At 36.8% G+C, this 15,429-nt stretch overlaps 1 pseudogene; it reads right to left on the bottom strand.

Moving 5' to 3' along the window:
• Positions 1 to 7,212: 7,212 nt before the first annotated feature.
• LOC111551267 lies at positions 7,213 to 7,787 on the bottom strand (annotated as a pseudogene).
• Between the last annotated feature and the right edge of the window lie 7,642 nt (positions 7,788 to 15,429).

Raw genomic sequence — 15,429 nt, 5'->3', positions numbered from 1 at the left:
AGAACCAATGAAGAGAGTGGCAAATTGTCTTCCTCTGTTATGCATCATTTTAATATAAATTGCACTGGAAAGGGTTTCTCTCACAACCGAGTTTATTGTATTGCTGAAAAATGAAATTTAAATCTTATTGATGCAAATTTGTAAAGGGATTCCTATTGCAAGTCAACATGCAACAAATAAACACACTTTAAAATTACTTAAAATAAATAGCAGACTCCAAAAGATATACCATTCTCTAACTGTAACTTCATTATTTGGATCTGTGTTTACTTATAAAATTATTTTTCTTTTTAAATACCAACTCAATAATTATCTTAAATACACTAATGTGTCACATTGAGACGTGACTTTTTTCACTATAGCAGTTTAGCTAAGGCACAAATTACTTTTTTGGTAGAACAGCATTTTATGGTAGAATTATCATAGTAACCAGATTCCAAAACACTTCCTGAAGAGCCTTGTCTCATTGCATGCAAGTCCTTGTATAGGCCCCTCCCACTATCTCCAAATGAGGCTGACCTTTGCAACCAGTAGGATAATATGGGAATTATAATGTGAGGATTTCAAGGCTAGGTCATAAGAAAACATTGGGACTTCTTTCTTAATCTGGATCATTCACTCTGGGTTAAGCCAGTCATAATATCAGAAGGGCAGTTAAGCAACCCATTGGAAAAGTCTCCTGTCAAGCCAGTACCTGTTTATCTGCCATGTAAATAAGTAGATCCTCCAGCTCAGCCAAGCCTTCAGATGTTTACGTCCCTGCCCAGCATCCTCACTATAGCCTTATGGGAGACTCCAGGCTAGAACCACCAAGCAAATCTTTTCCTGAATTCCTGGCCTACAGAAACCATACGAGATAATATACATTTACTGCTGCTGTAAGCCACTACATTCTGGAGTACTTTGTTATTGTAGTAATAATCATAATCATAATCATAATCATAATCATAATTACTACACAAGTTAAGTATGCTGCTTTTTCATTTAACTGACAATTTTATTATGCTTTTTTTGTTGTTTTGAACAACAAACTGGTGATCTCATCAGGACATCTATTAGAATAACAAGATTCATATAGGGACTGAACTCAGCTTAGAAACTCTTGCTGCTTACACACAATGGCCACACACTGGCAAGAGTCACCTATCTCTGGGTGGCAGGGATATGTCTGTAATACACTGATGGTGGGCTCAAGCAATAACTACAGTAAACATCTGCTCTGTTTATAATAAAACTCCTCCCTGTGGACCACTAGTTTAACACACACACACACGCGCGCGCACACACATACACATACACACACACAGAATCATAAAGCAGTTCTTCTGGAGGCTTTGTGTGGTTTGAGTCCCTGTTGTACTTCATAGGACGTATCTCCAAAGGTATTGTGTCACATTACTTATTTCACGTAGCATGTAACCCTTTTATGTGCTCTGTAGGATGCGAATGATGAGACTATAGAAAAAGCCGTAGGGCTGACATTTTTCTGTCTTTCGTTCATCTTCCTACCACTCAAGTGTTTTTTCTTTTCCTGAGCCCTGTGTTCCCTCCATATCTGATTCTCTCTTGCACTCCCCTCTGTCATTCTCTTTTCTATTTGCCTACTAACAGAATCTGCTTTCAGGGAAAGCCTTCTATTAGTGATGAGATAAATGTAAATTCCTCCACAATCTGGATTAAAACTATCTTTCTAGCCTTTTCTCTCATTCTGCTGCCCCATGTAAATCCTTCATTCTAGCCAAAATATCCCCTTCCTATCTTCACCTATTTCTGCTGATCCTTTCACTCACGCCATGTTTTCCCATAGGGGATTCCCTCTGTATGGTCCATGCATGTGTTATTACCTTTTGCAGAGCAGCTCTGAAGCATGTCCTCCATGAAGTAGTCCCTCATTGTCATAGTGGCATCTGTTTTCCCTTTCTCAACTACTATAGGAGTCATTTGAACCACCCCTTTGCCTCCTGAGACTCATAGCTAGTTTTTGACTAATGCTTGTGCCTGATTTACAACACCCTTCTTCTAACCCCTGTACCCTAAACACACACAAGCCTCACTTCTCTGTCCATCTAGTTTTGATGTCCTTTGAAGACAGGAATGGTGCCATCTTTGTCTTCTCCGGTGCTCTCAGCACAGTGTATTCTTTGTACCTAGTCCTTGTTCTGGAGAGAATAAGTCAGGTGGCAAGGACTAAGCACCTCTAGAATAGGCCACACTGTGTGTGGAGGCCAAGGCGCTCAAGGGGCAGTAAAGAACCAGTTGTTTAGAGTTCATCAGCAGAAGTAATTGATATTTGGTCCTTAAGGATTTATCAGATGGTCCTAGGAGTAAGTTAAACATAGAAAGTGGGAAGGAGAAAAATGGAAATTGTTTGGAATTTAGTCGGAATGAGATCAGGAACCTGAAACAGAAACCAGTCACATGAAGATTCAAATGGGGACAAACCCAGGAAGTCCCTACAAGGAGAGGCATGAAGGTCCCCAAACACATGTGTAAGAGCTAGAATTCAGATGGTCAAGAGGCAAAGTCTAGGCCACGTTCATGAATTTTTCAATTAAACAGTGAATTAATTTTATTTATTTTTAATTTTCTCATTTTATTCCTATCCTGTTTTTTAATTGAAAACTTGGAAATGTTACAAATATTTTAAATGCTACAAAGTATAATACCTCCACAGAGTGAAAATGTTGATCAGTCTCAGCGGAAGATTTTATCTTTGTCATTTTTTAAAAATCATGTTTTTCTGACTCTCTACTTTGTTGTAGTTACTTTATTCAAGTTCACGTTTTGACAAAAAACAAACAAACAAACAAACAAACAAAAAGAGCTAGGCTCAGTGATTGGTAAACCAAGATATAAGATTCAGCAGAAGGGGCAGGAAATCAGGTGTGGTCTGGGTCAAATTACTCTAAAACTTGGCTGGACTTTAAAAAATTAAATTTCAATTTATTTACAAATGTAAGACACAATCTTAAATAAAATGTTAACAAATAGAATTCAACATTACATTTGAAAAATGATAGTACATCTTTTTTTAAAATGGGGTTTATTTCAGAAATATATAAATGCAATTCAATATTAAGAAATATATTTATCACAAGCAGAAACGTGATATACAAGAAGGAAAAATATACATTCTTTTTATAGATTAAAAAAATGCCTTTAAACAAAGTCCAATATCCATTCTTGATGAGAACACTTAATAAAATATACAATTTCTTAACATAATAATATTTTATACAGGGAGTATTTTTCAATGCTATTTAGACAATAGAATTAATTAGTCATGAAATTTGAAATGATAAAGTTATTACTATTTCTAGAGATTTGAATTACAAAACTGACAGTCTTGAGATTCAACAAAAAAGTACTATAAGTGATGAATCTTCAATAACAAATTGTGGTGTAAAATTAATACGCATAAAGTGATGTCCTTCAGAAACACAAGCAATAAATAACTGAAAAAGCTAATGAAAGAATATACCACCTACATTGGCAACAAGATGATAAAACAGGAACATGTTTAACAATAAATTTATACAACTTTATGGGAAGTATATTAAAATATTCCTGAAGAACACACATACACATACACAAAAACACAAGATTTTTAGGACATTAACTTCTTGGATAGAAAGATTCAAAATTGTAAAGATTTCAGTTCTTCCTAAAGTAATTGATACATTTAATATGCTTTCATTAAAATATTGGTAGTCCTATTCCTTTAATTTGCCTTTCTTCTGATCTTAAGCAAATCAAATTTGTCTTGACAAATAGGATAGTGACCTCTCAAATTTATCTTCTCTTCTGCTATGAATTATAACTTGACTAATATTAGCATGAGGCCAAGAAGATTAGCACATGCCTAGTGATGGATGAAAAGAGAAAGAAGGGAAGAAGAAAGAGAAGAAGGGAAGGAATGAAGAATAAAAGAACATGTAGATTCTAAAGTTAATATGAAAAGAAATGACAAAAGAAAAAATAGCCAAGAAATATCTTGGAAAGAAGAGTAATTATGTTATCAGATACTAAAACATATTTTAAAGCTTCCATGATTACCACAGTGTGGCATGTAAATAGAATAGTCTAGGTAAGAGACTAGAAAATCCAAGAATAGACCCAAATACATGTAGAAATTTGGTATATAATAAAGATGGCAGCTCAGATCAGTGAGGTAAGTATGAACTTTTGAATACATGTTGTTGAGACACTTGGCACATTTTGGTACAACTGGAATTCCCAAGAACAGTTACTTTTAAAAGTGGTATTTCTTAAAGTGTGTTTCTCAAATCATCTCATTAAAAAAATCAGTTACATGTTGAAATGAAGATCTGAGATCCATTTGAATCACCCACTGAATTAAAAACTGTTAAGGTAGCTCCTGAGAACTTGCATATTACCAACTATTTCAGGTAATTATGATGGACACAGTGTGGGTGGGAACTGCTGCTTTAAAGGGTCAAACCTGGCTGAAGGCAGTGTCCTGGCTGAGAGCAGCATGACAAATTAACTTGCCTCTTTCGCTCATGGGTGGTTGTATCCATCCTGATCCTTAGCTCTTCCTGATTTTTTTTCTGCTTGGATCAACAGCTTTCATGCCTACATCTGGCCAATTGCAGGCAATTGAAAAGGGCATTGAGGTCCTGACCTATTCTGCTTGGCTGAAGTACACTAGGTCCTCACTTAACATTGTGGATGAGTTCTTGGAAACTGCTACTTTAAGCAAAACTGATCATTAATGAAACCAATTTTACTACAGGCTAATTGATATAAATAAGAGCTAAGTTCCTACAGCATCTTTCTTGTCACAAAAACATTACCAAGTTTCTAAATAAAAACTAAAACACATCTAATATTAAACATTAAAATAAATTTGAGCTATGTATACATTTAAGAGAGATTAATAAACATAAATAGGATAATTATTTACTCAATTATTCCAGTTCAGGATTGCAGGTGGCCAGAGCCTCTTCCAGCAGCACAGGGCTGAGATCCAACCCCGGCCAGGACACCATCGCATTGCCCTCATTCTTTCTATGTCATCTTTTTACTAGTTTAAATAATACATTTCCTAGTTTGAGTATTTAATTTTATTGCTTGTGGAAAGAAGTCAGATGATTCAAAAGTAGAGATGATGCCCCCTTTAAGTCATTTTCATTGCCAAATTGTTTCTTTCCGTAATGTAGAAGTTGCTATGGCAGTGACTAGACACTTGGTGGTCAGTTTTACAGACTACCGTTGGAAGTGTATGATGAAACAATACATAGTAGAACCTCAAGTGACTGTCTTAGAGGATGTGTTTAATAGCATGGGATGGTATCAAAGAATTGATGGCTTCTCTGCAGAAGGAAGTCTGCTTTCTGACCTAAAACTAGGATGACTTAACAACCTTCATGTCCTACCACTGTGCATCTCAAAAGAGATGGTATAAATTTGAACATACTGGCCTGGCGCAGTGGCTCACGCCTGTAATCCCAGTACTCTGGGAGGCTGAGGCTGGCAGATCACCTGAGGTCAGGAGTTCGAGACCAGCCTGGCCAACATGGAGAAACCCCGTCTGTACTGAAAATACAGAAGGTAGCCGGATGTGGTGGGTGGTGCCTATAATCCCAGCTACTCAGGAGGCTGAGGCAGGAGAATTGCTTGAACCCAGGAAGCAGGGGTTGTGGTGAGCCGAGATCGTGCCATTGCACTCCAGCCTGGGCAACAAGAGCGAGACTCCATCTCAAAAAAAAAATTTTTCTTTTTTAAAACATATCTGAAGTAAAGATACCATCTAGATAGAAAAGCCAACTCCAGAGCAAATTGGGCAGTAAAGATTTTGGAGAACAGTTCTTGCATTTGCCCAATTCTGCACTATAATATGAAAAAAGAGCTGTCTAAATGTGGGTGAGAAGAAAATCCTCTGAGAAGTTATAGAAGTTAACTCTGAGAAGTGATAGTCAGAAAGGCTGGAGATCCTCTACAATTGAGATCAAATTGATAGTTCTAGTGCAAGGACACGGAAGATTAGCTGCAAATTGAGCAAAACAAGGAACACTATAAAAATAAAAGGCTCTGAAGAAACCAGGTTTTAATGCTAAAAGGAATAAGAAATGACAATTCTCAGAAGAAGAAATGCAAATAGATAATAAAATATAAAAAGTTCCACCTTTCTAATAATAAATTTTACCAAATTATCAACAATTTTTAAAAGTAAAAATCAGTTTTGGTAAAGAGAAGGTAAAATTCACAGTAGAAGTTTAGCTCCCAGTGGGAGTTTAAATAAGCAACATGTTTCTGGAAAGCAACTTAGGAATATGTATTAAGAGCCATAAACATGTTTATTATACTCTTTGAGTAAATTTAGCACAAAGTTATATAAAAAAAAACATATACCAGTATATGTATTTTTATTTATAAGCAATAAAATTCATTAAATCTAATCATAAAGCAAAAATGGTGTTGTGCAGGCAATAAAATTATGTTTTCCTTAGTAAGGTGTGAAAATGTACCTAATATATTACCTTTAAAGACACACTCATTCAGTGTCATGATCAGACTATTACATTTAGCAATCAACAGCATGGGTGCAAAAAGTAAAAAATATTCTACACTGAAACCTTTTGTTAGAATGATTGACACTTTCCACAGAGCAGAAACTAAAATAACCTATTATACAATTAGTCACCACTACAGTCCTAGAGTTTTTTACCCATACACATGAGTATTGTCTAAAACATGTCTTCTTTGTAGCGGCTAGGCCCTGCCACCACTGTGCTTGGCTGAGTTCACAGACCTGTTGTAATCTGTAATTTCCTTGTGATGTCTCTGGCTCTACTCTACTGCTAAGCTTTGTTTCCTGGCAGTAATTAAAATCCTCTGCCACTGCCATACCTACCGCTGCTACTAGAACCACAATAGCCATTTTGATTTCATGGTTTGGCAAAGTATCAGCCTCCATCACCATAGCGACTAGAGCTTCTGCTTCCAAAGTTTCCTTCCTTCATGGGTCCAAAATTTGAAGATTGATAGTTGTAATTGCTAGAATCTCTGTAGTTTCCACCACCTCCAAAATTGTTTCCATCATTACCAAATCCATTATAGCCATCCCCACTGCCACAATATCCACCACCACCACAGCTGCCACCAAACCCGACATGACTACTGAAGTTTCCTCCATGACCAAAGTTGTTATTCCCACCAAAACCATTTGCATGACCACCACCAAAGTTTCTAGAACCACTTCGAACCTTTGGCTGGATGAAGCACTAGCTTTAATAGGGCTTTCCTTACTTCAAGGTTGTGGCCATTCATAGTACAGTAATTCTGAATGATAGTCTTATCCATGGAGTCATGGCTCTCAAAGGTTACAAAAGCAAAGCCCCTTTTCTTGCCACCGCCTCCATCAGTCATGATTTAAATCACTTCCATTTTTCCATGCTGTTCAAAATAATCTCTTAACTGATGTCCTTTGGTATCTTCTTTAATGCCACCAACAAAGATCTTTTTCACAGTTAAGTGGGCATCTGGTCTCTTGAGACAGCTCTGTTTGGTTCCACAACTCTTCCATCCCCCTTGTGTAGCCTTGTATTCATGGCTGCATCCACCCCTTCCACAGTGGTACATGTGACAACCCCAAAGACCCTGGAGTGCTTGGTATTTGGATCTCTCATTACCACACAGTCTGCGAGCATTTTCCATTGCTCAGAATAGCTCCTCAGACTCTCATGGATTGTTTCAAAGTTCAGCCCTCCAATGAGGAGCTTCCACAGCTGTTTGGGCTCTTTAGGAGACTCTGACTTAGACATGATGGCAGTGGAAAGGATGCTTCTTCAGTGGCATCCACAGGCAGAAAACCCTAAGGTGTCATTTTTTAAATTAAAAAGTGGTACTCTACCAAAATGTTCTAGTGGTCAAAATGGGCAGATACGAAAAGTACACTCCCATTACAATAAGTTGTATTAGTAAAGTAAATATTCCTGGCTGGGAATGTGGTAAAAAATTGTACGCCTCTCCTAGAATTCCTGACAGGCAATAAATCTTCCAAGATTGCAATGCTCTGATTGCCAGAGCAGACTAGGGGATCATGCTGCTGGAATTAAGATTTACACTGGAAAAACATGCAGAACTAAAAAGATTCTTTAATAAAGGTGATGTTCCAGTCTAAAATTGCTTCTTAAGTTAGGTAAAGCAATGAGAATAGATTATGGTACCCAAACTTTCATTTATAAAAATGACTTTATTAATAATAGCAACAACAAAATAATGAAATCTCATATTACAGTAATTACAGTTCTATTATTCATTAGTTTGGAAAATGTATGACAAATAGCTTCTATGAATTCAGTAGTACTTTCAATTATTGGTATTTTGCCAATTGTAATAAAATCTACATGCAATTGAAAGACAGAGACTTACATATACATGAGACATTCTGCTTAGTCAGCCTATAATAAATGCTCTGACTAGTATATGAATTCACAGATTACTTGCACTAATTTCATGGCTTCCTAGAGGAAATGGAAAGCAGTCTATATAACTGTCACAAGATAAATTGAAAAAATATCCTCTTTCTCTCCTTTTATTAAAAGCACACCAAATTTAAAAGAATGTAATCAGAGTTGGTGCATTGGAAATGGCAGAATTTCTGATTTCACTAAAATACCAAAACAAACTTTAGCAGCAGATATAGTTCCTATTCCAATGCTTCGAGGCCTCAGGCAGGAAATGGAAGTCAAATTATTCTCAGCAAAATAATAATGATGGTTGTAGTGGTAGGTGCATATAATCCTAGAGAAAAATCCAAAACTATAACATGAGAATAGAGAGCAAAATAATTTAACGCCTGGGAAGTTATAGCTAACATAATTTCTTTACTGACAACATTTTAGTTGCTTTGCAACTCTCATTTCATCTAGTAAATCAGTGGTGGCATTTCTTGTTTCTGGAGAAGGAAAAAGGTAAAGGTCAGATATAGCCTTGGATTAAGAACTAAAGAAAGATGGCAGAATAAGAAGTCCTGGGTCTCCCTCCTCATAAACACACTAATTCAACAAAAATTCATGAATAAATTATTTTGTGAGAAAGCCAGAAAATAACTGAAAGTCTTTTTTGTACATGAGGTCAATGGGAAACCAGACTCACCAATACTAAAAGGGAGATTCAGAACATCTTCTTGCCAGAACCCACAACCCCAGCAATGACACCATACAATCAAGAGGAGAATCTCTAGCTCTCAACTTCTCCTAGGGGATGAAAGCGACTAGTTTATATACACAGAGCTTCAACTTTTCTGAGGAGGGTCCCCAAGGACTGGCCTCTGTCTTTCCATTAGTGGAGCTCTGACAGGACCAGCCCAGACTATCTGCTTGAGGAAGAATGGAAATGGTGACACACTAGGCTGGTAGATACCATAGATCTTCTCCCTTGATCAGGAAAAAGTGAGTGGATAAAAAATATCCCAGCTCCCAGCATCACCCTGAAGAGGAAAAGATTTAATCTGCACATCCAATTCCCCAACTTCTCTGGGCTTCCCAAAGAAATAACATCAGACTTACCAGTCTTGGAGCTTTGGCAGGTCCAGCATAGCCTAGCCGCCTGGAAGACAATGAAGACAGTAGCATGTACTAGTAGACACCATAGCTCCCCATCTCTCAGCTCTGCACAGAGTAAACAGGCAAAAACCCATAGTTCCTGCTTATCTTTGGGAAGGGAAAAATTGTTAGAAGCCTCCAAAATCTCTGGCTGGACTGATTTCTTTCAAAATCTGGGGAAGGAAATAGACATCATATCTAAGAAGTTCAAAGAACACCAAATAAGGTGAACCCAAAGAAATGTACAACAAGCCACATTATAATCAAATTGTCAAAAGTCAAAGATAAGGAGAGAATTTTGAAAGCAGCAAAAAGAAACTGAGTTCTTACATACAAGAGAATACCCCTAAGACTATTAGAAAATTTTACAGCAAAATCCTTACAGACCAGAAGGGGGATGATAAATACAAATTTCTCAAAGAAAACTGCCAACTAAGAATACTATATGTGCCAAAACTATCTTTCAAACAAAAGCTGAGGGAGTTTATCATGACTAGACCTATATTATAAGAAATGTTAAAGGGAGTTCTCCAAGATGAAATAAAAATGTTAGATAGCAACATAATAATATAAGAAAATGTGAAATTGGTTTATAAAAATAAATATATATACAACAGAATACTGTATTCCATGCAAATGGTAACCAAAAGAGAGAATAGGTGGCTGCACTTACATCAGAAAAAATAGACTTTAAGTGAAAACCATCACAAGATACAAAGAAGAACATTGTGTAATAATAAAAGGGTCCACCCACCAGGAAAAAAAATAACAATTGTAAATATATATGCACTCAATATCAGACTATATAAAAAAGTGAACATTAAAGTAACTGAAGGGAGAAATAGACAACAATACAATAATAGTAAGAGACCTAAATACCACACTTTCAATAATGGATAGAATATCTAGACAGAAGACCAATAAAGAAACAGAGGATTTGAACAACACTATTAATCAAAGAGCCCTAACAGTCATATGCGGAACAGTTCATCCAAAAACAGCAGAGTACACACTTTTTTCAAATGCATATGAAACTTTCTCTAGGATAGATCTAGCATATGTTAGGTCACAAAATAAATCTTAATAAATATAAGAAGATTGAAATCATATCAAGTATCTTTTCTAACTACAATGGAATGAAGCTAAAATTCAATAGCAGAAGGAAAACATATGTGAAAATTAAACAACACACTCTTAACCAACCAGTAGGTCAAAATATAAAGAAAAGAAATTAGAAAATACCTTGACACAAGTGAAAACAAAAACATAATGTAACAAATCTTCTGAGATCTAGCAAAAGAAGTTCTAAGAGGGAAATTTATAGTGATGAATATCTAAATTAAAAGAAAAAGAAAGCTCTTAATTAAAAAAATTTTCACCTCAAAGACCTAGAAAAAGAGAACAAACGAAGAAAAAGTTAAAAAAAGAAAGAAAATAATGATTAGAGCAAAGATAAAATAGAAAAAAAGAAAAACAAAAAATTAACAAAGTGAAGAGTTGGTTTTTTGAAAAAGCAATTTGACAAATTTTTAGACTAATTAAGAAAAAAGAGAAAAGGCTCAAGTCAGAAATGAAAGAAGAGACATTTCAACTGAGACTACATAAAAAAGGATCATAAAAGACTACTATGAACAATTACACACCAATAAACTGGACAACCTAGAAGAAACAAACAATTCCTAGAAACATACAACCTAAGACTAAATCGTGAAGAAATAGAAAGTCTGAACAGGTCTGTACTAGAATGGACATTGAATCAGTAATCAAAAACTTCTCAACACAGAAAAGCTCAAGAAAAGGTGCATTTACATGTGGATTCTAGCAAACATTTAAAGAAGAATTAATGCCAAGTCTTCTCAAACACTTTCAGAAAATTTAAGAGGGAAGGAACACTTCCAGACTCATTTTATGAGGCCAGCATTACTCTGATACCAAAGCTAAACAAAGATACCCAGAAGAAATGAAAACTACAGGTCAATATTCCTGATGAACGTAGATGAAAAATTCTCAATAGTAGCTAACTGAAGTCAATAGCACATTGAAAGGATAATACATCATGATCAGGTGGGAGGTATAGCTGGGATGTAGGATGGCTCAACATATGAAAATGAACTATTGTGATACAGCACACTAACAGAGTAAAGGATAAAATCACATGATAATTTCAATAGACACAGAAAAAGTGTTTGACAAAATTCTATTTCCTTTATGAGAAAAACTCTCAAAAAATTAGGTAAAGAAGAAACACACTTCAACATATTAAAGGCCATATATAAAAAGGCCATAGCTGATATAATACTCAATGGAATTAACAATGGGAGTGGCTCACGCCTATAATCCCAGCACTTTGGGAGGCTGAGGTAGCATTTTGGGATCACTGAGGTCAGGAGTTTGAGGATAGCCTAGCCAACATGGTGAAACTCTGTCTCTACTAAAGATACAAAAATTAGCTGGGTGTGGCGGTGGGCACCTCTAGTCCCAGCTACTCGCGAGGCTGAGGCAGAAGAATCTCTTTAACCCAGGAGGTGGAGTTTGCAGAGAGCTGAGATGGCATCACTGTACTCCAACCTGGGCAACACAGTGAGACTCTGTCTCAAAAAAAAAAAAAAAAAAAGAAGAAGAAGAAAGAAATTGGAGGCAGCAAGTTATAGCCAACTATTTTTTAAAAGTTTTACTGTAAACAGAAGAGAGAAAATGGATAGCAGATGGAAGAGAAAGTGGAGTCAAGGGAAAGAGAACATTTTTTAAGATGGGGAAATTAAATTGTTGCATGCTAATGAGAATTATGCAGTAGAGATAAGACAGAGAAAGACTGAAGGAGAAAGAGAGAGAGAGAGAGAGAGAGAGAGAGAAAGTAAATAGTTCATCCATAGTCAAAGAGAAGGCAGAGGATATAAACCAGTTGCAGGTAAGGGATTAGATGTGATGAAGGAAATTTGGAATCTGTTGCTTCATATTTCTTAGTGAACTTGCAGCAAAATCATAATTTGGGAGTGAGCTATATATATCGGAGGTTTTAGAAAAGAACTAATGTGAAATAGTTATCTAATAGAGTAAAGGAGTGAATAAAGCTGAGGAATATGGATTGATTGATAAACAGTATACATGAGATTTGGGATCATAAATTTAAAATTAGATCAATAGGCATGGTTGTATGCTTTTCTAGCCATATTCAGCGCTAAAATGCAGACAAAGAGTAATGGAGAGTTGGAACTACCTAGGGTTATTTTTTAGCAAAATGAGTATCATTATAATAAAGTAAAAAGGAGACAATAGTGTTAAGAGTGTGCATGATGAGTAATTACAATCCTTGACCATGGAGTTCATTCGAAGAAAGGAGATAAAATAAATATCCTATGCTATGCAAGTAGGATAGGATAAATGAATTGAGGCTCTTAAGGTAAGTCAAATGATTTTGTAATTGAAGTGCTAGCAGGTACATGCTGGAAAGATTGTAGATGATAGAAAGGCCGAGGCAGGCGGATCACAAGGTCAGGAGATCAAGACCATCCTGGCTAACACAGTGAAACCCCATCTCTACTAAAAATACAAAAAATTAGCTGGGCGTGGTAATGGGCACCTGTAGTCCCAGCTACTTGGGAGGCTGAGACAGGAGAATGGTGTGAACCCGGGAAGTGGAGCTTGCAGTGAACCGAGATCGTGCCACTGCACTCCAGCCTGGGCAACTGAGAGAGACTCAGTCTCAAAGAAAAAAAGAAAAAAAGAAAAGAAAAAAGAAAAAAAAGAAAGTGCGATGTTTCAAATTGAGATTGTGGAGGTGTTGTAGTTATTGGTAATGCCAGGATCTGTGATGACCATCAGTGAGAGACTGAGAGAGAGAGGAACAAAAGATCACTGGATGGCAGGTAATCTAGGGCCTATCCAGTCAAAGTGATAGAAGAATCACCTTTGCATATATTAAAATCATATTAAAATCACCAAGAGGACCAGGTATGGTGTCTCACACCTGTAATCCCAGCACTTTAGGAGGCCGAGGCGGGCAGATCACTTGAGGCCAGGAGTTGGAGACCAGCCTGGCCAACATGGCAAAACCCCATCTCTATTAAAAAATACAAAAATTAGCCAGGCATGTGGCACAAGCTGTAATCTCCACTACTTGGGAGGCCAAGACACGAGAATCGCTTGAACCTGGGAGGCAGAGGCTGCAGTGAGCCAAGATCATGCCGCTGCACTCTAGCCTGGGGCAATGGAGCAAGACCCTGTCTCAAAAAAAGTTAAAAAAAATTAAAAAAAATTTTAAATCACCAATAGTTAAGACAGGAGAAGCAGTGCTGAAGATAAGATGATGATCTTGAAGTTAAATATTCAAGGGATAAGGGAACGTGACCTAGGGGATGGTAGATTATTGATTGCATCAGGGAGAGATCATAGGTAGTATACACTGATAACATGAAATTTAAATTTGTATGTTTTTTTAAAGAGGGGAAAGATAATGGTCTGGAGGCAATACTAAAGAGAAAGATAGACACCTACCTGTCTTCTTGGCCTAATCATGTGAGGGGTATGGAAAAGAAAACAGCCATCACATGAGTGGCCTGCACAAGAGGCATGTACAGCAGGAACGTTACACATTTTGTAATTTATTTTCTCCTCTTAAAGAAATAACTCACTTGGGAACTTACAGGAATGTATATAGGAAGAAGCTGCCTTGCCTCTAAATGCATCATGTAGTACTCAATGCAAAGTCGCTGGAGACCCAACTCCTTAAAGACTATGTTGGACCACAATTGAATACATTTTGGAACCTATATATCATAACCCTCTGGATCAGACAGAGTTAAATCCAAACAGGAAAGGAGGCATCCAAGCCAGATCTCCAGCCCAGTAAGAAGGGGAGGGGCTGGAGCATGGATACAGGGGAACCTTGGTCAGCTGGCCCTGAGTTGAATCCAGTGAGATGGCTCAGAGGTTAAACCTAAGGAGAAGCTGTGATGGAGATGCAACAGAACCCATAGTACTGTGAATTAGAGCTAAGAAGAAAGAGTAGAAGGATATGACAAACCTCAAGCAGAAATGCAAAGGCAAGTCCAATATGATCTGTAGATAAAGCTGGGGGAGTTTCAAGGGCAGGCAGAAGCTGGCCAGAACAGCTTGGAGTCAGAGAAATCCCAAATGAGATCTATTAATTTTTTCCTTCCTCTACTTACTGACCTTTGCTGTTTCTAGGTTAGGGGATCTTAGGACTTTTCTTGACAGAAAGGAATCTAAGACAATAATCGTGAGTCCTGCTCCAGTCAAATGTGCAGAACCATTTGGTTTATTTGACTGAGATTTTACTTTATAATTCAGCTAAGAGAAAAAGTCACAGGTAATAATAGCACTAATATACCTGTGCTTCTAAAGCCCATCCCTGAAATGTTCAAAAACTATTACTCAACATAAATACAGATATTTTTTGTTACTATCTTAACTTACGGTTTAAGTGTTTTCGCAAATTTAAAGCAAATTTTAAATTATTTTATTTATATTCATTGGTTATTTTGACCAAATTTTATGCTCTGAATTATAGTTTTGTATATTTTGGTATTCTTCAAATATTCTAGAAAAATCATACTTTAAACTTTCTCCCATGACATGCTGAGAACTTTTACAGACAGTATATGAAGGCAGAGTGAGATGCCCCAGAGAATTTAGAGGTGGGAGTGACAACATTGTCCTTTGAGAAATAAACTACATAAATCAGCATATGTTGGGAGGAGACAGAATGTCTCTGAGCCCTGGAACAGCTCTTTGATGAGGGACAACTAACTTGGCTCAATCTGAAATACTTATATCTAAGTAAGAAAGTATCAGGGCCAGGTGCGGTGGCTCATCCTGTAATGGTAGGCCAAGGCAG

This window comes from Piliocolobus tephrosceles, chromosome 10, assembly GCF_002776525.5.
Source record: "Piliocolobus tephrosceles isolate RC106 chromosome 10, ASM277652v3, whole genome shotgun sequence".
Lineage (NCBI taxonomy): Eukaryota > Metazoa > Chordata > Mammalia > Primates > Cercopithecidae > Piliocolobus > Piliocolobus tephrosceles.
This window is presented reverse-complemented; position numbering and strand designations above follow the sequence as displayed.